The sequence below is a fragment of the Pipistrellus kuhlii genome, unplaced genomic scaffold (genome assembly GCF_014108245.1).
Source record: "Pipistrellus kuhlii isolate mPipKuh1 unplaced genomic scaffold, mPipKuh1.p scaffold_m20_p_6, whole genome shotgun sequence".
Taxonomy (NCBI): Eukaryota; Metazoa; Chordata; class Mammalia; order Chiroptera; family Vespertilionidae; genus Pipistrellus; species Pipistrellus kuhlii.
In genome coordinates, this window is record NW_023425562.1 from 40,583,740 (window position 1) to 40,608,287 (window position 24,548).

The following is a 24,548-nucleotide window of genomic DNA, read 5'->3' on the forward strand; positions in this document are numbered from 1 at the left end:
TATCCCAATTTTTTGCAATCTAATCCAACTTAATAATGCCAAATAAATAAGCCAAAAACATTCATTGAGACCTTAAGCTAAAAATAAAAATAATATTAGAAGTGGTGGAACTATAGCATCCAGTCAAATCTTATTTTCATATGAAATAATCCCGATACTATTTCTAGGTGGCTGAGAGTCAAGAGTGCACTTTTTTTTTTGGTGAAAGAACATTGCAAAAACAAACCTGATCATGTCAAAGATCCTACTCTACTGCTTTCCAAAATTGTCCAGGAATCTGGAATTTACATGGCCCTGTATATATCATGTTGTATAATTTCATAGAGATTAAGTAATGTAGAGTACAATGTAACTTTACCCACAGATAATAGTTAAAAGAAATTAAAATAAAACCCAGAAGAGCACATACCTAACAACTCAAAATTATAATTATTATTAGTGAGAAAAAATTACCTGTGAAATAATCCATACTCCAGTTCCACAACCAAGCAGGTGATATTAAGGGAGAAGGGTTATGCTTTTCATTTTTTTATTTGAAAGCTATTTATTTGTTAAAATTATAGATTTTCTTTAATAGCAGATTCATTAATATTGTAATACTTACATTCATTTCAGAATTTCCGTGAACAAAGCCACAGACTATCCCAATTTTCCTAAGCATTTTCTCAACAAAATTCCAAGGCCATGCATCCCATTCACACGTGCTCTTAAAGGATATATGAGACTAAGTCAGAAATTCTTTACAGATCTGGTTATCCTTTGTATTGAACAAGAGAAAATCTTTTTATGTCAGAATGATTTAGTAATATTTCCTCACACCCATCTGATGGAATGTGCATGTCTGTTCTTTGTTAGCTGATTGGAAAGTTTTCATAATGAAGTTTGGAGAATACGGCCGAAATGACTGTCATAGTTACTTTTGAAAAGTAGCTATAAAATTTTTTAATAAAAAAAATTATTCTTTAAGTCTGTTTATCTTCCAATATTATGTTTTTTACATTAGTAATCCAAATTGGCTAAAATGCATCCACATCAAAAAGAGCAGCAATGTTACAGTGAATTCAGACTTTTGTGAGCTACACCTACGTAGACTATTTCCAAAGACTTTGCTTTATTCACCCTCCTTCTTACTGAAACAAAGCAATACTAATATAAGGCATGTGTGATATGGCTTGTTAAGCTTTATGGGTACCTGGAATTTAATTATCAATGTAAAGCCCTATGGCCATGTTGGTGGCAGAGATTAAAATTCACCCTTTTGAATAATAAGTCAAAGAATAAGTCTTTAAAATGCTCAAATCACATGATTACTGGTTCATCAGATGCTGTAGAGCACCTCTAGAAATGATGGGTCAAACATGTTTTTGTTGGGCAAGAGAAAGACCAGATTTAAGAAACCTATACCCTCCACCCCCACCCCCAAGTTCAACAGGCAACTTGGCAGCTCCTGAATTTGCAGCTAGTCTTTCTTAAGGGCTCCTGAGGGTCTAGTACTCCAAATATTTGACATGGTAATCTTCAGAAGTTTGAAAAATATACCCCAAGAAGTTGTGTAAGATGTTATTCTTGTCTTGATGGTCAAGTAAAACAATATTTTTTAAGTATAGAAGTTGGTCTTTATTCAGTATCCCGCAATAAAACACTTTTAACCTGAGCTAAGGGGCAACAGGCAATTCTGCAAAGAATTAGCACGGTGAGTTTGGTATGAGTTTCCTTTTTTATGGCTAAAACCGTACAAATGGCTAAAACCATTTAATGGCTAAAACCGTACAAATTTATTATCTTGCACTTGTGAAGTTCAGATTCTCTCCCAAAGCTCTCTATGGGCTATGATCAAGGTGTAGGCTTTGTTTTTACTCCCCATTGTTAACATCACATAAATGGAGCACTAGCCTCCCTCCATGACCTTGACTCCTGCCCATCCCTCCCTTGTTTCCCTTTTCTTCTTGCTCCAGTCATGCTGACCTTCCTGTTCTCCAAAGGGGCAATCTTCATTTCTGTTTGGGTCCTTGTGAGTGGAATGTTCTTCACTCACATCCTTGGATTTCGATGTGTTCTCCTGCTCTGAGTTTTTAAATTTTAAGAGGCATTGAAGACTTAAAACTAAGATAAATGCTAGCCGTAGGCTTTCAAGCAAAAACCTCCAGATGTAATAACATTCACATTTACATATATATTAAAGATACTTTTAATGCACATTTTGCATAATGCTTACAGAAATTCTATTAGGTAGGTATGGGTACTTGAACCAACGTCAGAAAACCTAATAAGTGACAAAAACAGGGCTTAATTCAGATCTTAAATTTCGAAGTTCAGAGCTATTATCACTAAACCAAATTGTTTCTTTCACCAGTGTTTAGGAGAAATGCCAGTGTCCTGACCACAACAAAGTTTGTGGTCTCATTGCCCTTTAATTTAGGGAGGTTGAAGGCTAAGGGGAAGAATTTAGTTTCAACTCATAACACCATCCAGAAAACTACAGAAATTAGCAGCTGAAACCACCTTCTTGTGTCTCTGGTAAAAGAAAAATCTAAAGTCCAGGAAGACTGGACAAAGATGGTAGGGACCACCAACATGCCATGCCCTGTTCTCATGTTTTTGGCCTCAGAACAGGGAAGTTGAAATCTAACTTTCCCCCATGAACATTACATTAAATTGCTTGTTCAAATGAGAGAAATTAAGGAATTACGTCTCAGTACTCTTAAAGTGCTTTCCCATGCCACCTCAAAATATAAATACCACATGGGTATTTGTGTGTATATACACATATATGTATGTGTATGCAATTTATATGTATACATACACACATAGTACCCACATGATTTTTAGTCTGGTTGTATATGGCTTTAATTTTATTAATTAGAATACTGAGCTAGTTAAACAATCATGTATATATATATAGAAATATAGGCAGTGCTTAGAGAAAATAATTCCTTCATGTCAAATCACATTTCTGTTTGATCCATTTTCACTACAATTATACAGGAGCAAACCAAGATGTAAGGAAAATCATAGTTACTTTCAACATATTTAGGATATGAATTTCTATGTGTCTTTATTGTTTCCAAAGTTCATGTCACATGCTTATAATGTCTCTTTCAGACTCAAAAAATATAAAGTATCTGCATAGATAATCAAGTTCTCAATAAATGATTATTGCATTGCAGACCATAAGTTAATAATCTCTAACATACAATATTACATATTTATATCTGAATTGTACATGTTTGCTAAGCATGGTTTATGCTATGATAGAAAAGAGGGGGCCTAGAAATGAGAAGACTAGACATTTAGGAATTGTTTGACAGATCTCATAAAGTAAATGAAGATGTATGGTTGAAATAGTTCATTGAACATTGACTCTCATGAAATAGTAAATGGTAAAAGAAGGAGATTTTATAGAATTACCAAAACTACTAACAATTTTCCAAAGTACAGTACAATTTAATAAGAAGAAAATTTATTGGCTCTGACTTAACACTAACCAGAGATATTTCCACTGGCTTCAATGCTACAAAATAATCTCTAACTCTGTTTTTATGGCATTTAGATTAAAAATAAGAAAAGTTCTAGGTATTTCACAGAATCTACAAATCACTGATGTATGTTGGATTCCAAACTGAAATTTTTGATTTGTGACTTAGTCTAATCTTGCCAAAAGATCCCTGAAAGAAGCAGCTCAAGAGAGTTCTTTACATCCTATTAATAAAAGAGTAATATGCAAATTTACTGTCATTCCAACACACAAGATGGCTGCCCCTATGTGGTCAAAGATGGATGCTCCCATGTGGACACAAGATGGCCACAACACAATGGCCCGAGAAGGGAAAGGCAGTTGGGAGAGACCATGTCTGCAAGGGAGAGTAGTTGTGGGTGATCAGGCCAGCAGGGGTGTGCAGTTGGGAGGAACCAGGCCTGCAAGGAAGGGCAGTGGGAGGTGATCAAGCCTGCAGGGGAGGGCAGTTAGGGTGACCAGGCTGCTAGAGGAGGGAAGTTGGGGGCAACCAGGCCTAAAGTGAAGGGCAATTGGGGGGACTTATGCCTGCAGGGGAGGGCAGTTAGGGGTGACCAGGCCTGGAGGGCAGGGCAGTTGGGGGCAGTCAGGCTGGCAGGGGAATGGTTAGGGGGTGATCAGGCTGGCAGGCATAAGCAGCTAGGGACAATGAGGAAGGCAGGAAAGTGAGCAGTTGGGAGCCAGCAGTCCTGGATTGTGAGAGGGATGTCCCAGATTGGAAAGGGTGCAGGCTGGGCTGAGGGACACACACACACCCCCTGTGCATGAATTTCATGCGCTAGGCCTCTAGTCTACACTAATATAAGAGAAACATGTGAATTAACCACCACTCCACTACTCCCACAAGCCACATCCACCAGCCAATCAGGAGTGAGTATGCAAATTAACCCAACTAAGATGGTGCTGGCCACGTAATTGGAGCAAGTAGGAGGCTTGGGTTGCCCCGGCAATGGAGGAAGCCAAGCTTCTTGCCCGCCCTGGCCTCCACTCAAGGCTACAAAGTTTCAATTATAGAAGATAAATAAATCCTAGATACTTGATTCCAGCTGGTCCTGGCCTCTGCTCAAGGAGGCACTAAAAAAAAAAAAAAAAAGAAAGAAAGGAGGGGCTGGGACTTTGAGTCACTGGAAGGTAATATGGAATGGCTGGGGCCATTGGGGGTAGCAGATCAGTATAGGGGGACAGTTGGGTGTGAGCAGGCTGTCAGTGGGGGTCAGTTAGAGGTGATCAGGATAGGGGGGCCAGGTGGGGGTAATCAAGCCAGTGGGGAAATAAGGTGGGGTGAGCAGGCCAGCAGGGGAGGAAGTTGGGGTGAGCAGGTCGGCAGCAGGGGGCAGTTAGGGGTAAGCAGGCTGGCAGGTAGAGTGGTTAGGGGCAATCAGGCAGGCAGGCAGGCAGGTGAGCGGCTGGAGCCAGCAGTCCCCAGATTGTGAGAGGGATGTCCAACTGTCGGTTCAGGCCTGGTCCCTGTAAACAGGCAGTAGGACATCCTTTGAGGGGTCCCAGATTGGAGAGGGGGGTAAAGGCAGGGCTGAGGAATACCCCCCTTGCATAAATTCCATGCACCAGGCCACTAGTCAAATATAAAAGAAGAGAAGGAAAAACCAGCCTAACATATTAAGTTATAAACATATGGATGGAATTTCCTTTAAATTATTCTTGAGTCTAAACCTTAAGGGTAAAGAATTTAACCAAACACATTTGCAGTTTCCGTAACACAAAACACTTGACAGGGAATTCAACCACCCCAAAGACAAATGAGATTTTCACTCTAATACCAAGTAAGCTGAACCTTCCCTCCTACTATTTGAAATATCTGTACCCGACATTTAAAACGTCAATCTTTACAATGTAACTTTGTAATAAATAATAATGAGTCTATATATTAGATAGTAAAGAAGTTTTTATTTGTTTTTAAATTCTGGAGCCCAAAATACCTGAGAAATAGGAAGGAAGAAATAAAAATAAAAAATAAAACTCATTTTCCTATGAGTATGATTTGTCAGTAAAAAATTCAAATAGTTTCACAGACTATTAGAACTAACAATCAAGTTAGTAAGTGTATAAAGTCAATATACACAATCAGGTATACTTCTGTATTCTAGAAACCAATACTTAGCAAATACTTATCAAATTTTAAACCCAAAATTATGTTATAATAGCATCACATACATCAAAATAGTTAGGGATTTATAGAAGATAGATAAACTTATGTTGTATAAATTATAATGTTAGTGAGAGAAACAAATAACAACTAAAGTAATGTAGTGATATATCAATAGCATGTTAATATATTGGAGATCTCAAAATTGTAAAGATGACAACTTCACCCAACTCAACCTGTAGATTCAATGTAATTCCAGTCAAAACCTAGGAATGTTTATTTTGTGGAAATTGACAGGTTGATTCTAGCCTTCATTTGGAAATGGCAAGTTTCAAAACTAAACAACAAAATGCTAAAGGAGAACAATGTTAGAGGAAATACACAACGCGCTATAAAACAATAAAAGTATAATAATTAAAACCATGAAGTACTGGCATAAGGAGAGACAACAGACTAATGGAAGAAAATCGAGTCCAAACACAGACCCACACCTCTGTGCTCCCTGATTTATGACAGGTGAGTATGGAGAATTATTTTTTTCCCTTTTCAACAAAGATTGCTGGCTCAACCATATAGCCACATGGAACTAATGGCTGCATCACACCATCTAAAAAGCTCACTTCCAAATAGGGTGTGAGACAAAACAATGGAACTCCTGGAAATTAACTCAAAAAAAAAATCTCTCATTACCTTGCATGTAGAAAAGATTTCCAAATGGAATAGCAAGCATTATCCATAACTAACCATCATTTGTTCCCTTCCCAGAAGCCATGGGCATGAGACCCCATCACTTAGGTAATCAGAAAGCAGCCAGTCGCTAGGTGCATTCCTTACAAACGGTGCATCCACCCAGATCAGGCAAAAGATCAGATGTGATAGAGAGAATATTATCACAAGATAGTGACGTGTGCTCTAATGCAAGTACAGAATGCAGGGGTCACAGAGGACAGGGGAATGCCCCTCTGCTCGGGGGCTGAGGACAAAGTATTAACATGTGACTAAGAACTTTTCAGTCACTCAAGGAGGAGAATAACGTGGACTGTAGTTATACATCCTCAGTACAGCTCACAGTTTTCGGCAAATTGAAGCTCAATCAACTCTACTTGAAAGGAGGACTGTCCCATGAAAAGACAGCCCCTCGGCAGAACTCTGAGTTTCCCAGTTATTTGTAGGGAAACAGTGTGGTCTAGTATATAGATTTTAAGTGGGCATGAAATACAAAAATGTAAATTTACTGTGTTTAATTCCAATAAAATTTGATAAAATTTTAGCTTCCTTTTTATCCTTTAACCATGTCTCTTTAATATAGGGAACTGCATATATCATAATAATTCACTATTGTTGATTCCTATTTTAGTTTCCCAAATACCCACATTCAATTCTTCAGATCTTTCCTTATGAAATTAGTACTCAAGAAAACAATTATGCTCACATTATCAGAATTCCATTATCAACTATGCCTCTCTTAATGGGAATGAAATCATCAGTCTCAGCAAACAAATGACATGTAAAGCCCTTAACAAGTCTTAGGAAAAGTAGTCTATTGTCCTATTTGCCCCTACACACACACACACACACACACACACACACACACACACACACGATCATTTGCTTGAAAACATGCAGCTATCTTTCTTGAATTTATAAAAATGTTTAATTTAAAGACATAACCAAAAAACATCTCTGAGCAAGCTTCAAAATAATGAGCATTGGAAAAACAAAGATAATTGGACTTCAGGGGGAAAACAAACCCAACCATTTCCCCCATCTCCTTCCAACATTTTTCCATTAAAAAAAAATTGGGACACATAAGAACAGAATCAAGATAATTAGTTTTCAAATGCTAAAATTAAAATGGAAAATGTGAAAAAGAAAGTAAGTAATATTTTGGAAGAAGACTAAATTCAAATGTTAAGTTCCGCTTGTTCATTATGCTTATGAAAGCCAGATCTGCTTTTAAATTTCAAACAATCTTTGGCAGCATGTAAGATCTGACCTCAAAGTCCCACATCTCCCACTGAGTTCTGTTGCATAAAATCCAGAAAACAAACCTATATTAAAATATCTTTTATGCTTTCAGATTATTTGCACCATTACAAGTCAAAAGAATTCTCAGACAAATGCAATCATGTCAATTAAGCATTTCACAAAAGTAATAATAAACTGAAGTAAAAATAGAAAAACAATGTAATGTTTTATAACAGCAGATATCACCTCCCAGTAAAATAAATGGAAAATAACATTATTTTTCCTAAGCAGCAAAGGAATAAGTAAGTGCTCTGATTACCTTGGGATTGTTCTGGCTTGAATACAACTCACAGCTTTTTTTCCCTCTGAAAATATAAAACAACAGAGCAAGCAAGCACATCTTGTTAATCATTCCAGAAATTAACTTGAATGCAAAAGCATTTCCTTTCTCATTTTGTTATACATTAATGTCAGACAAGCTGATTTTTTTTTTCTATTTACTCTGCTTTTAGCCATTATTACCGGTCTTAAAATAGCTAATAGCTCTTCCAAGAAAGTTGCAATTTCTTTTGTTACTCCGAAAAGAGAAAAGAAAACAGGAAGAGGGTAAAATATTTTTTATATTTTCAATTTTATTATCAATTGATTTACCTTCCAAAGTGTGAGACCTTAGAAAAGTTAACTTTTCCCAGACTCGGTTTTAACAATAAACCCAGAGTGATAACACCTACCTCATAAGTTATAATCCAGGCACAATATAGACATTCAATAAATGGTAGCCACTATTTTATGATTCTTTTTACTACATAAAATTTCCTTTCTATACATCAGGAATTTGTGGCTCAAATTAAAATACACATTATGAAAAAAAAATACAATTATAAAACCAATGTGCACACATTTCTAATTACTAGTACCAAATCTTCAGTGAAAGTAGAGGATGTTATCCTAAGAATCAGCTCATAGAACAATTCATTCTATTTTCTATCCCTCCATTGGACAGTGAAGTATCTGCTCAAATAAATTCAAGGGAAAGTGGGATTTATAAAATTTATAAAACAAAGCACTCAACTATTTCTTTGAATAGTTGAAACTATAGGAATATAAACACTCCAACTTCCAGATTATCTGAAGCTATGGGAAAATAAAATGACAAATTGAAGTAAACAACTCAAACTGATTTTCCTTGGTTCTTGTCCAAAGAGGATACACACTTCGGAGACAGTATCTGCAGAAGTGACTCACTCAATTCTGCTCCAGTCTTGTCATCAACTCTGAGCTTACACTTATAGTACAAAAGCTACACAGTCTAGATAAAAAGACATAGATCATATACCTATAAAAATGTTGATGCAGAAACTTTTTTTTTTCTCTTCAATTTTCTGGCAGTCTTTTTTTTTTTTTTTTTTTTTTTTTTTTTTCCCCAGAGTGCAATGGATTTCATTTTGGGTGCAGAAACTCATTGAAAACAAAATGAGTTCAATGTGTGTGTGTGTACACCTGTTTGTATATGCATGTGTAATGGGAATGAAGGGTAAATGAGCTTGAGAAATGATTGATCTACACTCTTCTTCCTGATCAGTTTGTTTCTCCTTCATCTCCTCCGGTGGCCCCAGGCTTTGGTAAATACTTTATTCTGGATTTATGACACATGATAGTTGTAATATATTTGTTTCTACCACTAGTCTATGAGCTTGGGGGCAGAAGTTTTATCTTATTTATCCTTGTCCTCACAGTGATTAGAATGTAGAAGACACTCAATTAAGGAATCTAGAGGGAACTAAAGTTACTATTCAATTAAAATAGAGTTGACAATTGCCAAAATGCATATGCATGAAATTATGTTTATATGTGTCCGTTGGGCCATAACAAATTAATGTTATTAATTTGGACTCCTCAGGCTTGCTGGAAATGAAAACTATCTTTGTGTATGTGTATGCATTTATGTGGTAATGGAAAGCATGAATTTTGCTGCTAGTGGGAATTTAGGGAGAGCTCTTCATATTTCTCATCCTATCGGAGATTAACTCTGGCTTCCCTGCACTTTTTGCCTATTATTAAAAGTCAGCACCATCCTTTCAGCTTGGGTAAGCAAAATTAAGACTTCCCTTACTAATCATCCTCCATCAGCCCTTACATCCAATCAATTACCAAATCCTGCTCGTTTTATTCTCTGAGTTTTTATCTGAGTTCACTTTTCTCCATCTCAGCCACCTTAATCCGAGTAGGGTCAGCTCACTCTTAGATTACTGAAATAAATTTCCAACTGGTCTCCCTTCTGATACTGTTTAGCTCTCGACAACTGGAGATGTACATTTTTTATATTTTCAATTTTATTATCTTTTCTAAAACCATTTCTTAGGATTAAGTTCAAAGTCCTTGTTATATCTCCCCTAGTCTTACCCGCTGGCCTCCTCTCCTTTCCTTCCCTTTCCATTTCAGCATCTCCAAGTTTCCTATGCTTGGACACCTAAATATCTCGCTTCTCATTCTAGTTGAGGTTTTAGTCTTGAATTACCAAAATAATTCAACTTCCTTTGGGTTACAATACTCCTACATATTAATTCTTCAGAAGAAATACTTCTTCCATGAAAAACTAGAGAAGTACCAGCTTGAATTAACATACTTGTGTTTCATATTCTAAAAATAAAAAATTACTGAATATTTAGTAGTCACTTTCTTTTTTTCTCTTGATTTAGTCAAAACATCAACCTACTCAATTAATACTCAACATCTGAAATACATAATTTATGTTCTAAAGATATTTAATATAAACATATAGAGAGCCTAACAATTCAAATACGTTATTATGTTCTTTAAAATACTTTTCTATAATTTAAATTAAACCCTACATGAAAGCTGTTTTCTATTGCTTTATAACTTCCATAATCCAGTGACCACAAAGAACTGAAATTTCTAAATGATTATATACCTCAAAGGATCTGAAAAAATTTCGACTGAATTAAATGCTTTGGTTAACATTTAAATTTTTATCATGAAATACAGTTTTTTAAACTTAACACTTTTCCTAAGATAGAACAAAGATAATTTAACATACTAATGTCATGTGGATTTTTAATATATTTTTAAATAAAATTATTAAAATAGATTTTCCCATTAAAATACTGAAAATATGAGAAACTGATTTTCCTTCCTGTAAATCCAACTATGACCTTCAGCTTTTACAATCCCCTTATTTCCAATAGTAGAGAATTCAGCAACAACAACAAAAAAAGATTAAGCAATGATCATATAAAGATTAAGAGCTAACATTATAAATATAATTATGCTTAGACCTCAGGGAAGTTTGACCTCATCAACATCAGTAGGAGACTCTTACATTTATTTTCAATATGGATATCTTAAATGGTACCCACAGTTGGTGACTGAATCATTTTTCTATTTAGGTGAACATGCTCAGTGAATTAATCCAAACTCAGTTTAGTATGCATCTCCTCCAGTTCCACCATTGACATCCTAATTCAGCTCTCTTCTGACCTATGACAGTGACATGGCTTATGAAACCCCAAGTCCATCATGACCTGTAATCCCTGCCATCTCACCATGCCTCAGCCTTTCTTTCAATCAATTAATCACTTTGGCTATCCCTTTCAAAACTCTCTCTCTTAAAACCTCCTGCCTGCCTAAATCACTCCCTTTCTTAAAGTTTGCTTTGTATCTGCACAACAAGGACACTGCTTTCTTGAAAGTTTCCACAGAAGCTCTCATATATTTAATCTTCCTAATTAAGAAAATTTTTCAAAATAATGTCTCTCTAAAAGAAATCACTAAATTTACAAATACACAGAGTATCCTGCCTTTAGGAAGCATTCAAAAGTAGTACAAACTAAGACACACTATCAATAGAGATTTTGTTTTCTAAATTTAAGCAGTTCAGGGGAATTTTTACTAATAACATAGTAGACAGAGGTTATTTTTGTTGTTGCATTTTCATTTTAATCAGATAGAAGTAATATGTGTGATGCATACCTACATTTGAACAGGGCTTAACCACCTGCTGAGTATGTTTATACAGATTGTCCATTTATGAAAGTTCTCCAATAAAGTTTTCAAATAGCTTCCTTGGTTAAGAAAATACAGAGATATCCTATATAATAAAAAACTAATATGCAAATAGACTGAATGGCAGAACAAACAACCGAACAACTGAAAAACCACTTGTTATGATTTGCACTGGCAACCAGGGGGAGTGAGCAGAACATGGCGGTGTTGGCTGCAGTGGGATGGTGGAGCAGGTGAGTGGGGGCACCAGACCAACGCGGGGATGCTGTCATTGGGGGGAGCTGAAAATTATTTGCTCCTGCACACCGCAGTCCCACCTGGCGCTCACATCTGATGCCAGCACCAGCCCTGCTCTCATCCACTGCTAGCATCAGAACCGCCACTCACACCCACTGCCAGTGCCTGGTGCTGGCTCCTATTGCTCAGCACTGCCAGCAGGTATGAGTGGTGTCTGCCAGCCTCTATCACTCCTCAGGGCTTCTATACCTGCCCCTTCTCCTGAGGCGAGATCAGGGCCAGCAGCCACGACTCACACCCACTGCAAACACCGGCCCCACTCATATCTGCAGCCAGTGCCAGAGCCACTGCTTGCACTCACTTTCAGTGTCCAACGCTGATCCCAATCACTTGGCACCATCAGCAGGTGTGAATGGCAGCTGCCAGCCCTGATCACTCCTGAGGGCCTCTCCACCTCCCCCTGTTCCTGAGAGGTGATCAGAGCAGCAGCTGCCACTCACACACACTGACCGTGTCAGCCCCACTTGCATCCACTGCTGGTACCAGGCCCCATTGCTCCGGGCCATTAGCAGGAGCGAGTTAGGCCAGTGCTGTCAGTGCGTGGGAGTGGCAGTGGCAGGAGTGGGGCTGCTGGTAGACAGAGGCCTGGGGGTCATGGCAAAAGGGGCTGGGGAGAGGCATGGACGATGGGCCGAGACCCACCCCTGTGCCTACCACAGCCTCATAGCCCACAGTTCCTTTCAAGGTGCATGAATTTGTGCATTGAGCCCCTAGTAGATAATAATCAACTTCATCTGAAAATCACTACTCACTTTCTCTTTCCAAATTTTTGGTCCTATTAGGTTTTTGCTTTTGAATTTTTTTTAAACCAGTGTCCCCTGTACACAATTCACTCCATTCAAAGATGAACACTCTCATGCATTTCTCCTGTATGTCTAAAATTGACTGAATAATTATTATATAAACACATAATCAAAAACAAATAGTGGTACATATATAGTGTTAAAATATAAACTGACGCATATTAAAATTTTTAAGAGTTTATTTGAGCAAAAATCAATTCAAATCTGCAGTGCCAAATTAGAAGTAGTTAAGAGTACTCCATCCACAAGGTCTCAAGAAAGACTTCCATAGAGTAAAGGCAGAAGCAAAGCAAGGAAATTAGTGATTGGCTGTAGTTAAAAGCCTACTTGGCTGTTTGTGGTTGCTTATCCTTGTTTCAGATTTCATAACCTTGAGCCATTTACAGGCTTAGATTTTGAGTTGTTTAGATAGGCTGCCAACATTAGAGCCACCTCAGTCTAATGGCTGCCTTGTTTAATTAATTTAAAAATAGTAATTTAATCACTTTTAAAGTACCATATATATTTCCATTTGTCCTTACTTCTATTTTCATCCAGTTTAAAATCATTGCAACAAGTCATGTAAAATAAAGGCAAAGTGGAAGACATGCAAACCAACAAACGCATGTAAAACAATATATTATTATTTTATTTTATTTAAAACATATACATGCATATACACAAGGTCTGCTAATTTCCTCGTGTCGCTAAAGTAGAATGAAGATAAACATTCCTTGACTTTTGTACTTTGCATATTTACTAACAAATATTTAATGGATTTCTTCTATGTGCCAGAAACTCTAATACCTGAGTCAGAGGTGTAACCATGAAAAAATATATTTATATTAATAGGTCTGTCCTCGTGGAGCTTATACATTGATTATAAGTTAATTCTAATGCAGAAATTCAAATGGATACTAAATTATTTTCCTCCAAAGATTCACTTGTAGAAATTACCTAGATGTCTTCATGTTGTTTAATGGTACAAAAATGTTGTTATAAAAGAATGAAAACAATTTATTTTGAACATGTTGGAAGAACTGGAAGTAACAGAATGGCAAAAGCCACAACACAAACAAATGAACCCAATATTTGGAGTTTGATCACGTATTTCTAATGAATCTCTGAAATATAAATATTTACACATGTTCAACTCTTCATCCTTTATTTAAAAACTCTGGGCTGAGAATGAACTGAACTTTCTAAAAGTTCTCAAAAACATTTTAAACAGGAAACCAGCAGCCTCCACCCAGCCATGGCAACGTGTTCAAAGTGCAATACTGCAGGAGCTCACTGAAGTCCTTGAATACTCCAATAACTGCAGGTCAGATTTAGCCCTTGAATCATGTGCCTTTAAAAATGTAATTGCAGAGGAAGTTAAGAAAATAAAATTATTAGTGAATATGGATCTACCCAAGGTTCATAATTATGCTTTTTCTTAAAATATGGGATTAATTTACTTTGAAATCACAAGGCCACCAACCTCTGAATAAGAACAGCATAACTTTTCTGAAAGTAATAGAATAAATATAAAAGGAATATATAAAATTTATTTTGTATATAATTAAAAGTATACTTATTTTTAGTACTACATTTATTTAAAATTCTATAAGTATATTAAAACAATTCTTTCTCTTGCTAAGGAACATTTTAATATTCAGGAAAACAAATAAAATAATGTAGAAACAGCAAAAGAGAAACAATGGAATTGTTAAAAAATGAACACCTTAGCCCTAGCCTGTTTGGCTCAGTGGATAGAGCATCAGTCTACAGACTAAAGGGTCCCAGGTTCAATTCTGGCCAAGGGCACATGCCTGGGTTTCGGGCTCCATCCTCCTCAGTAGGGGGCATGCAGGAGGCAGCCAAACAATGATTCTCATCATTGATGTTTCTATCTCCCTTCCTCTCTGAAATCAATAAAAATATAAAAAATGAACATTCTTAGATTTTGTAACATAAAGAGAAATACATTAATCTATACATACATATCACCAAAAATTATCAGAATAGCAGCTGATAAATAATGTTGATGTTTAGACAAAATGATGACTTATCTCTGTTACTGGCCTTGTTATATTTCTATGGATTCTTCTAAGTTTAAAATAATATCAATATGTATTTCATTCTAATTATTGTAACCTGAGTGCAAAATAAAACAAGCAATCAGTTTTCAGACATATTATTTGGAGAAAAATAACTTCCCCCTGAAAAAGAAATATGGTGGCTGGCTATGCAATACTTAAGCTGTTTCACATAATAATGAGATCCACAATCTTGATTTTGCCTGGAAATTTTCTTTTATAAGGTTTTGTGTCTTAAGAAATAAGACATGAAATATTTTAAAATGTACATGTTAGATTTGATTTGACAGCCAGTTACTATCCATGCTGGTGAAACTTTTTCCCTGTCCCCACTTTCTCATATTAGACAAAATATATTAGCAATTTGTTTAGACACAGAGTCTCCCGACTTCTCCAATCATCTTTGTAATCTTCTTTCTCTACACTCTCCCATATCTGTATCTTTCATTTAATATATTAAAAATCAAACAAACTAGGAAATGTGTTGTTATCTCTGTGTGTTGTCATTTAGCATCAGAGAAAATAACACTAAAGTGAAAAGCAATTTAATTAAAGCAGAGATCTTAACACAATTGCTAATTGATCTGTAACCAGTTTTCTTCTGTTTGTTTTACTTGTAAGGTTGTATTTCCTTAGTAGAGACAAGTAAAGGAATTGGATTAAAATGTCAAACTATCAGGAAGTGAATAGCTAATGTTTATGTTTCTCAAAAGATCTGGCATTCCAGTCCCTAAAAATAGAAAATGTAAGACTTGCAAAGAAAACTGCAGAGTCTTCAACTCAGACATTTTATAAAATTTGCTTTTGTTTTGTTTTTTTCCTCTCCCAACTGTATAAAGATTTTATTTTTAAAAACTTTTTCCTAAGTAATCCCTATACTAAATCACAATTTTAAATCTTCCTCTAAAACTCTTTTTTTATTTATTCTTTCTCTACACTCTCCCATATCTGTATCTTTTATTTAATTTATTAAAAATCAAACAAACTAGGAAATGTGTGGATTCCTAGAATTGGGTTTCATCATTGCCGGTTTGAAACTAATTTGGCTTTCTTACATTACATCCAGGAGAGAGCATCCTGGTACCAGTTACTTCCACAAGACATTCTATTTTTCATGCCTCTCAGTAGCAATGTAACATAATTATATCATTATAACAACATCAGAATGGTGTAGTTGGTTGCAGACAACTCTGAGTCAAAATCAAAAAACCTGGGTAAAACTGTTCCTTGGGATGTTACTCAGGCACATGCCTTCACTCACAACAAGAAGGCAAACCAGCCTTGAAGATCATCTACCATTGCTATGAGAATACTTTGTAATTGTTTATATTTTGTAGTGTTATGGTCTATGCTGTACAATATGTTAGTCACTGGCCAGATGGAGCTCTTGAGCTCTTGAAATGAGAGTAGTCTGAGTGTGGAGTACTCTAAATGTAAATTAGGCCAAGTAAGGGAAAAGAAAATGTAAATTGCTCATTGATAATTTCATATTGATATGATAATGTTTTTGATAAACTGTGTTAAGAAAAATATATTATTAAAATTAATTTCACATCTATCTTTAAACATTTTAATGTAACACTAAATTATGAATGTTACTAATGAATAGCTCTACTCTAAAACATCCAAAATATTTTAAGTTTTCTTCTAATCTATGTCTTGATTTTTGTTGTTGTTGTTGTTGTTGTTGTTGTTGTTAATCTCACATGAGGATATTTTTCCATAGATTTTTAGGGAAAGTGGAAGAGAGAGGGAAAGACAAAAGGCCCAGGCTGGGAAGGAGCCTTCAACCAAGGTACATGCACTTGAGGGGAATCGAACCAGGAACCCTTTGGTCCAAAGTCCAATGTTCTAGCCACATCATCTAGGGCTATGTTTTGATTTTTAAAAATACGTTCAGGGTTTTGGGGAAATAATGCTATTTCTACAGAAGCTTCCTATCTATGCTTCTAATTGAGATGGTTACTAACAACATTATTTGCAAACATCTGCTTGAAAAATCCATCCTATTGATAGTGGAAATATGCACCAGATATACACTTCCATTCAGATATAACTGAGCAAGACATGTTCATTACCTGCCACATGGCCATATAATGCAGAAGAGGTGGTAGGGCAGCAGTCACACCAAAATATATGGATGTGACTGTCCTCTCTCTCCTACTGAATCATGTATACCTCTCTCCTACCCCATTCCCATCTTCAAACGGGCATGCTACATGTAACACCTTCAACCTCAAAATATCGTCTTAATCCCCACCTGGGGCCATCCCATTTCTCTGGCATTTTTTATAATAAATATATTTGAGTCACTTTCCCCTATCCTGTTCTCTCTTTAACTCCATCTATTGATATTGATGCCTACAAAAAACAATCCAAGACTTCTACATTGCTAAATCTAACGTCTTTCTTTACCAATCAGTAGCATTTTCAAAATTGGCTATTCCTCCTCCTAGAAGCAATCATTTATTTGGCTTCTGAGAGTTCCTTCTCTCCTGGTCCTCTTCCTACCTTGTTGACTGCTGCTTCTCATTCTGCTTTGCTGGGTCTGCCTCCAGTCCTGACTCATCACACCGCCTCTGTTCCCCAGTGGTAACATCTCTGAATATATCCAGTCCTTAGCCTTCAAAGCCACCTGATTGCTGATTATTTCTCCAGAATCAGATCTTCCTTTAGCTTGGACTCGTGTCCCACTGCCAAGTTAATCATCACTTTAGTATTTAATTGACACCTCAAATTTCACATGTCCGAAAGCAAATTCTTGAACACTGTCCTAACCCCATCTAAACTGCTCCTACCACTCACTGTCTTCCCTCTGCAAAAACAAACAAACAAACAAACAAACAAAAACAAACAAATGGCTATTTAATTTTTCCAAATCAGTTTCTCAAATCAGGCCTAAAGGTCATCCTTTAGTCCTCTTTCTTTCACACTGAACATCATGGTTGTTGGATAATGCTGCCAACTCTGTCAGGGAAAGGGGAACTACATTCACAATCTCATAGGCTTCATCTTTATTATCTACTTTAAACCACCTCACCTTATAATTTTAATATTTATTGTTGAAAGTATTACATAGGTCCTCCTTTTTACCCCATTAATCTCTTCCATTCAGCTCCCATCCCCAACCCCTTATTACCCCATTGTGGGTGTTCATGGCTATGCATATATGCATAGATATTCATTGGTTGATCTCTTCCCACCCACCCTCCCCTTCCTTCCCTCTGAGGTTCAAAAGTCTGTTCATACTTCTATGACTTTGGGTCTAATTTTTATCATTAGTTTATTTGATTCATTAGATTCCACATATGAATGAGATCATGTGATATTTTTTCTCTGACTGGCTTATTTTGTCAGCATAATACTCTCCAGGTCCATCCATGCTGTTGCAAATAGTAAAAGTTCTCTCTTTTTTGTCACTGTATAGTATTCCATTGTGTAAATGTACAGTACCATAATTTTTTATCTACTCATCTACTGATGGGCACTTAGGCTCTTTCCAAGTCTTAGCTATTGTAAAGGCTTACTCCGACTATGTTATAAAGAATACATTGAAATAGAGAAAAGGTAGAAGCAGGTAGACCCATTAAAGTACAGTAGTTCAAGCAAAAGATAAGGGAGTTTATTCTGTGGAGAACAGTATGGAGTTGCCTCAAAAAATTTAAAATTGGAACTCTCATTTGACTCAGTCATCCACTTACCATGAACATAGTGGTACATATCTTCTTTCTGATGAGTGTTTCAGGTTTCTTAACATACACTTCTAGAAGTGGGATGACTGAGTCAAATGAGAGTTCCAATTTTAAATTTTTTGAGGCAACTCCATACTGTTCTCCACAGAATAAACTCCCTTATCTTTTGCTTGGACTACTGTACTTTAATGGGTCTACCTGCTTCTACCTTTTCTCTATTTCAATGTATTCTTTATAACATAGTCGGAGTAAGCCTTTTAAAACTTAACTTATTATGTCATTCCTACAATCAAAACACTTAAATGACTTTCAGATTTAGAATAAAAGAAAAATTTATGACCAAGTCCTATGAGGTTCTCAAGACATAGAAATGGGCTACTTCTCCAAACTCTCCTCCAGGATCTAGGATTCCTGAATCTGAGATTCATACAGTTGGGGTGTGGGAACCTTTTAAGAAATATATTCTCTTAAAACTGCAGTTGGATTAGCTTCAGAGCAGGCCTGGCTCACTCCTTGTAGCTGCCAGCTTCTAGCCATTCCTTGAAGGGACTACGCTGTCCTCATATGAGACCTTAGCATTTTTCCTCCTGCCTCTAACTTTTCCCCCTAAGATTCTTCATGGTAGACTCCTTACTTCCTTCAAAATGACAGAGGGGAATTCTCTAATTATAGCAAAAGGACACATATTCTCTATTTTTCTTAACCTGCCTTTTCTTTCTTCAAGCATGAAAGCAAGAGCCTTTTAGTTTTGTTCACATCTCTGTTTCCATTGCTAGACAATTGTCTGAGACATAGCAGGTATTCACTGCTGAAGGAAAAAGCCTTCAAGAAATAGTGACTTGGAACTGTTCTTTTTCTCCAAAAAGGGCAACTATGACAATTTCTACTAAGTAATTCAGGCTCCTTTAAAGAAAGTGACTTTTAAAAATTACATGGTTATAAACTTTTAAGATTACCCTAGAAAAAGTTTTCAGCAAGGTTAACTGCCATTTTGCTTGTGATCAGGAACTTGATTCTTCCATACATTTAAATCACACTCTCTCTCTCTCTCTCTCTCTCTCTCTCTCTCTCTCTCTCTCTCTCTCACACACACACACACACACACACACACACACACACACACACGGTGAATATCTCTATCTACAAAAGACAAATATTTACACTTACTTGGCCACAAATGTTTTGAAACAACATGGAAAATGGATGAGAATTAGAGAGAAAAAAAACATTTGTATCCATTACACAAGAGAATCAGAAGTTTCAAGAGACTGAAAAGTTAGGAAAGGGTCTTTGTATTATTTATACTTCTGAGACTATTTCTGAAAACATCTAGGTTTCTGAAATGTGCCATTCTCGTTAACTATTCCATAATGTAACTTAGAGCAAAGAGTGGACAATGATGCCCACCTAAAGTGAATATACTAATGTAAGATCTAGAAGCAGAAATTTGCTGATGGCTAGGCTTAGGCCCTGGCTTTCTGTGAAAAGCCTGCTTTAACTCCATAAATACTTAAATTTCTCCCATCAATCTGCACCATTAGGTCACATTCATTTTAGTCCCACATCAAAAGCTTAGAAGAAAATTTTGGCTTGTGGGGCTAAGTTGGGTAGGTGTCATCCTATGCAACTAAAATTTGTCAGTTCGATTCCCAGTCAGGGCACAAGCCCAGGTTGTGGACTCAATCCCTAATAGGGAGCATGCAGGAGGCAGCCAATCAATATTTTGCTCTCACATTGATGTTTCTTTCTCTCTAAATATAAACTTAAAACAAGTTTAGAAGATAGGATATACATTCATATAGTATCAACATCTTTAGAATCCATTTGTGACATGCTGGAATTGCCACAAAATTCCATAGCCAATGTTTTCAACACACACAATCATAAGTTTTATAAGTTAAATTTTGTCATTAACAAAAGAATAGAGAAACTGGGGCAGCATCAGTGATGAGAGAGAGCCTAAGGAGCTTGCTTTGAGCCGTGTTCAGTCTCACCATTGACTATGCCCACAAGAAGGTTCAAGAAGCATATATGAATACTTAGAAAATCCCTGACTACTCTATCTCCTAATTAGGAAGAGCTTACAGAGAGAATCTTCCAGAACATTAAACTCCACGATTGACTGACACTTTTATATGTCCCTCTCCTCTCCTTTCCCACCAAGTGTTATTCAACCAAACAATTATAATTCTCACTCTTCATTTGTGAGTTATATTTTCATCTTATCCAGAAACTGAGAAAAGAGAAGACAGGAATCCATGACTAAATGTTGAATAATAAATCCATTTAATCTTTTGAGACAATCATAAATTCAACTTTTAACATATGCCTTCATAATCCTAAATTCACTGAAGGAGGAAATGAAAGTTTGTAGGGAAACTCCTCAAAACTATTTCTACATAAAAACAGTCTAAATTTGTCTCAGGCTCTTCTTCATTGAAATATTTCCACTTTACCTTACCTGACATTTTTAAGGGTTACTGCAGCCTAAAAACATGCTCACTGGCCAGTGACTGAAAGCCTCACTTCTATTTTTTTAAGTTTTAATTTTACAAATTAAAAGCAAACATTACAACAAGACACCATTTATTCTGCAATGCCATATGTGTTTGTTTGTTTTTTAAGATTTTAAAATTGATTTTTGGGGAAAGGTATGGAGAAGGAGAGAGAGAAACATCAATGTGAGAATGAGACATAGACTAGCTGCCTCCAGTTCTCCCCCAACCAGTGACTGAGCCCCCAACCAAGACATGTGCCCTGACCAGGAATCAAACCAGCAATATTTCAGTACATGGGATGACACCCAACCAATTGAGCCACACTGGCCAGGGCTGGTCATATGTTTTGTACTGAGTATTAAGGATATCTCTTATTTCAGCTACACACAAAAAAAATACTTCTCTCAGAAGTTTAACATCAAATATCTTCATATCTTTGCTATACCTAGCAGCAATTCTTAGCAAATATCATTAAATATAAACCACTCATATACTTTTTAAATATATAAAATATTAATAATCCATAACCTGCAGAGCTATGACTTCAACAGAATGACCTTAAACACAACCCATCTTCTCTTTGATGAGCTGACTTCCTCCACTAAAACATCCAATTTTCCTTTTTACAAGGTCTCACACTCACAATCAATCACAACTGAGCACCTATAATTGGCCAGGAAACTGAGGACAGGCACTGGTACACAAAAGGCCCTCTATGAAATACAATCTTAGAATAAAGCCTAGACCTGTTTAATCAAAGTAAAATGTCAGGAGGTCAGTGATCAAAGTATTTAAAATGACAAATATCCTTACTGATTTAGTACTGATAGCTTTCAGAAGATTAATCTTTACATTTTCACCATCCTCATCCATTTGGGTGCATGACAAAAAAACATTACTCCAGTAAAACTTAGATGATGGTAAGCTTCCAAAAGAGTAGACAACACACTTCTACAATGTCAGTGTAGACATCATTTTATATATCTTATAAATGCCCAATATTTCTATAGTCACAAAAATAAATTATTATAACATAAGGTGATTTCATTGAGAACACTAAAAAAGAAACAATAAAAAAGGAAATGAATGCTATTCCAGATACTAGTTTTATTCTATTTAGAGAAAAAGTAAATTAATGTGTTAAGGTTTGGGTATCTAAGGGAAAAGTGTTCATAAATAGGTGCTATTCTTTTTACTATAGATATACCACATTATCTATTAGTAATATAAATCATACATATACTCGTCACCCATTGAAATAAAATTTGAATTTTTTTTTATAATAATGGAGCCTTTCCATAATTTTAAGGAGGGGTGGCCACTAAACATTCATTCATATCACACATCAAAAAGAAACAAAGGAAACCAAAGGTTTCCCAGGGTCATTTCCAGTCACCGCATGCATTTCATTTGTGAAAAACTAATATTTGGTAAAAATCGGTGATGGTATTTCCTCTGAGAAGTCTCAAGATATCCTTTGAATGCAATATTCAAGAAAATAAAAAAGCATAAAGAGATGATTATGGGATCAGCTAATTTTACATGTAAGAATTGCTTGTTTTCAGTATCAGTTTCTTTTTTCTTCTCCCAACGGAGAGTGGACCACCTGTGAGAATTGTGATTAGGATGGATTTGCAGATGTTGGGGCTGATCTTTGGCCTGTGTTTTCACTCCCTCCTCCCTGCACTTTCTTACTCTGACTCCCATTCCAAACCATCCCGATTAACGTCTGCCAGACTAACATTCCTAAAATACCAGTGCAGCATATTAGGAATAGCTTTGGAGCCAGAAAGACATTGCTTGGAATCCTGGCTCCAGCGCTTACTCTATCTGTGGCTTTAAATAAACCATCTAACATTTCTGAACATCAGACTCCTTTGTGAAAAAGAAGATAATATGTAGAATGAAGATCATCTTACTGTACAGCTTTCAAAATTGCAGATATGCATGTAAATTATATATTAAACACCACTGTGTTGTCAGGTGGTATTAAAGAAGAAGATAATGATGATAGTGAAGGAGGAGGAGAAAAGGGAAACAAAGACTCCATCTCCAGAAATGTGCAATTACCTCACTGTATATAGGGCAAAACTACTCTGCATTTTTAGATGCTCTACAACTCTGTCCACTCGGCCACCTTTCGCACAAAGTCTGCTACTCACAAAGCTATACTTTTTCATGCTCCAGTGAGGTGGATGATCCACCTCTTCCCTGCTTTATATTAATTCATGCCTCAAATCCTTTGCTCCAAGTACTTTTACAAAATGAGTCTTTTTGCTTTTCAGTAATTATCCAAGTCCCACTGACTTCTCATGACTTGGCACAGAAAGCTGTATTTTTCGTTCAAGGTTTCTCTAAAGTCTTGCTGTAGGGGGGATTTTGGAAGGTTGTGGCATCCTGGCAGACTTTAATACACCTGGTAATACCAGCATAAGAGATAGAAAAGTTCTCCAACTAGAAGTGGCCTAAGATCATTTTCAACTTTAAATAATTATTATCATCACATTTGTGGCTCTAATAATTAGTAAAACTCTCATAAATGTCAAGGTCATGCCCATTATGAGGCACCAAGGAGTTCTCTGTTCCAGTGACCAAGCAGTTACTGAATCCAATGAAAACAAAGGAAGAATGGGAAATAGAGACTATTCCATGATCTGTTATTTCACAAGAAAATTATTTATCGACATTTTGAAAAGGAAAATAATTTACATAAAGCATTTTAGACATCATTCAAATAGATGAACAGAAATTTTAAATCAAATTTCAAAATCACAAAACTCATACACATATTAGTATAACTATCCTTTAATCAAATGCTTGTGTAAAAGTATGGATAAAAGTCACAATTCAAAAACATGTCATGTATATGTGAGGATATTTGACAATAAAATGGTTAACAGCAAAACATTTCATCAAAGTCATAACAATACCCCATCCCACAAAAATATTAGCAAAATTGTATTTACATGATTTTAGAAAAATAAAAAAACTGTTGTTGATGTAAATAAGAATACCAAGAGAGATATCATGTGTATTTCAATGCCATGTGTTACATGTTTCTAATTATATGTTTAAGAATATATCCCTTCTATTTCTATGTAATAGGCTCACTGACTCTACATTCATTCCATAATTTATTTTTGCAAGAAACACCGGCAAATACTTCCCAATGGTTTCCAGAGATCTTTTCCCTTCAGTTCTGTAATTATTTTCTATATAGTTAAATATCCATTTCCTTTATATAATGTATAGGATTTCATTTTTTTTTATTCTATGTCCCTATTTCCTTCACACTAGCCAGGTAACTTACATAAAGAAATCAGTATTAGTACTAAGTTTGAATTCTTTTCTGTTATCAATGACAGGAGCTCAGCAGGAGGATTGGCAAAATTAAAAGAACTCTAAGCGCATGAAGCATAAATCATGAAGGTTTACATAACAAATTTATTTTTCCCCTCTAAGAATATAGATTATTTCAAACACAATGACTAATTCATATCCACTGGGAACTACAAAACAGGGTTTTAATATCAGCACGTCCTGTTGCAGTCTAAATTTAGAGTTGAAACTCTACCTGAGTTTTGTTTAG

General features: G+C 36.0%; 1 protein-coding gene across 6 annotated transcripts in view; it reads right to left on the reverse strand.

The window, feature by feature from the left end:
- Positions 1–24,548, reverse strand: part of CCDC102B (coiled-coil domain containing 102B) — a 138,285-nt gene that overhangs the window by 113,226 nt on the left and 511 nt on the right. The gene's annotated exons all lie outside the window — the stretch shown is intronic.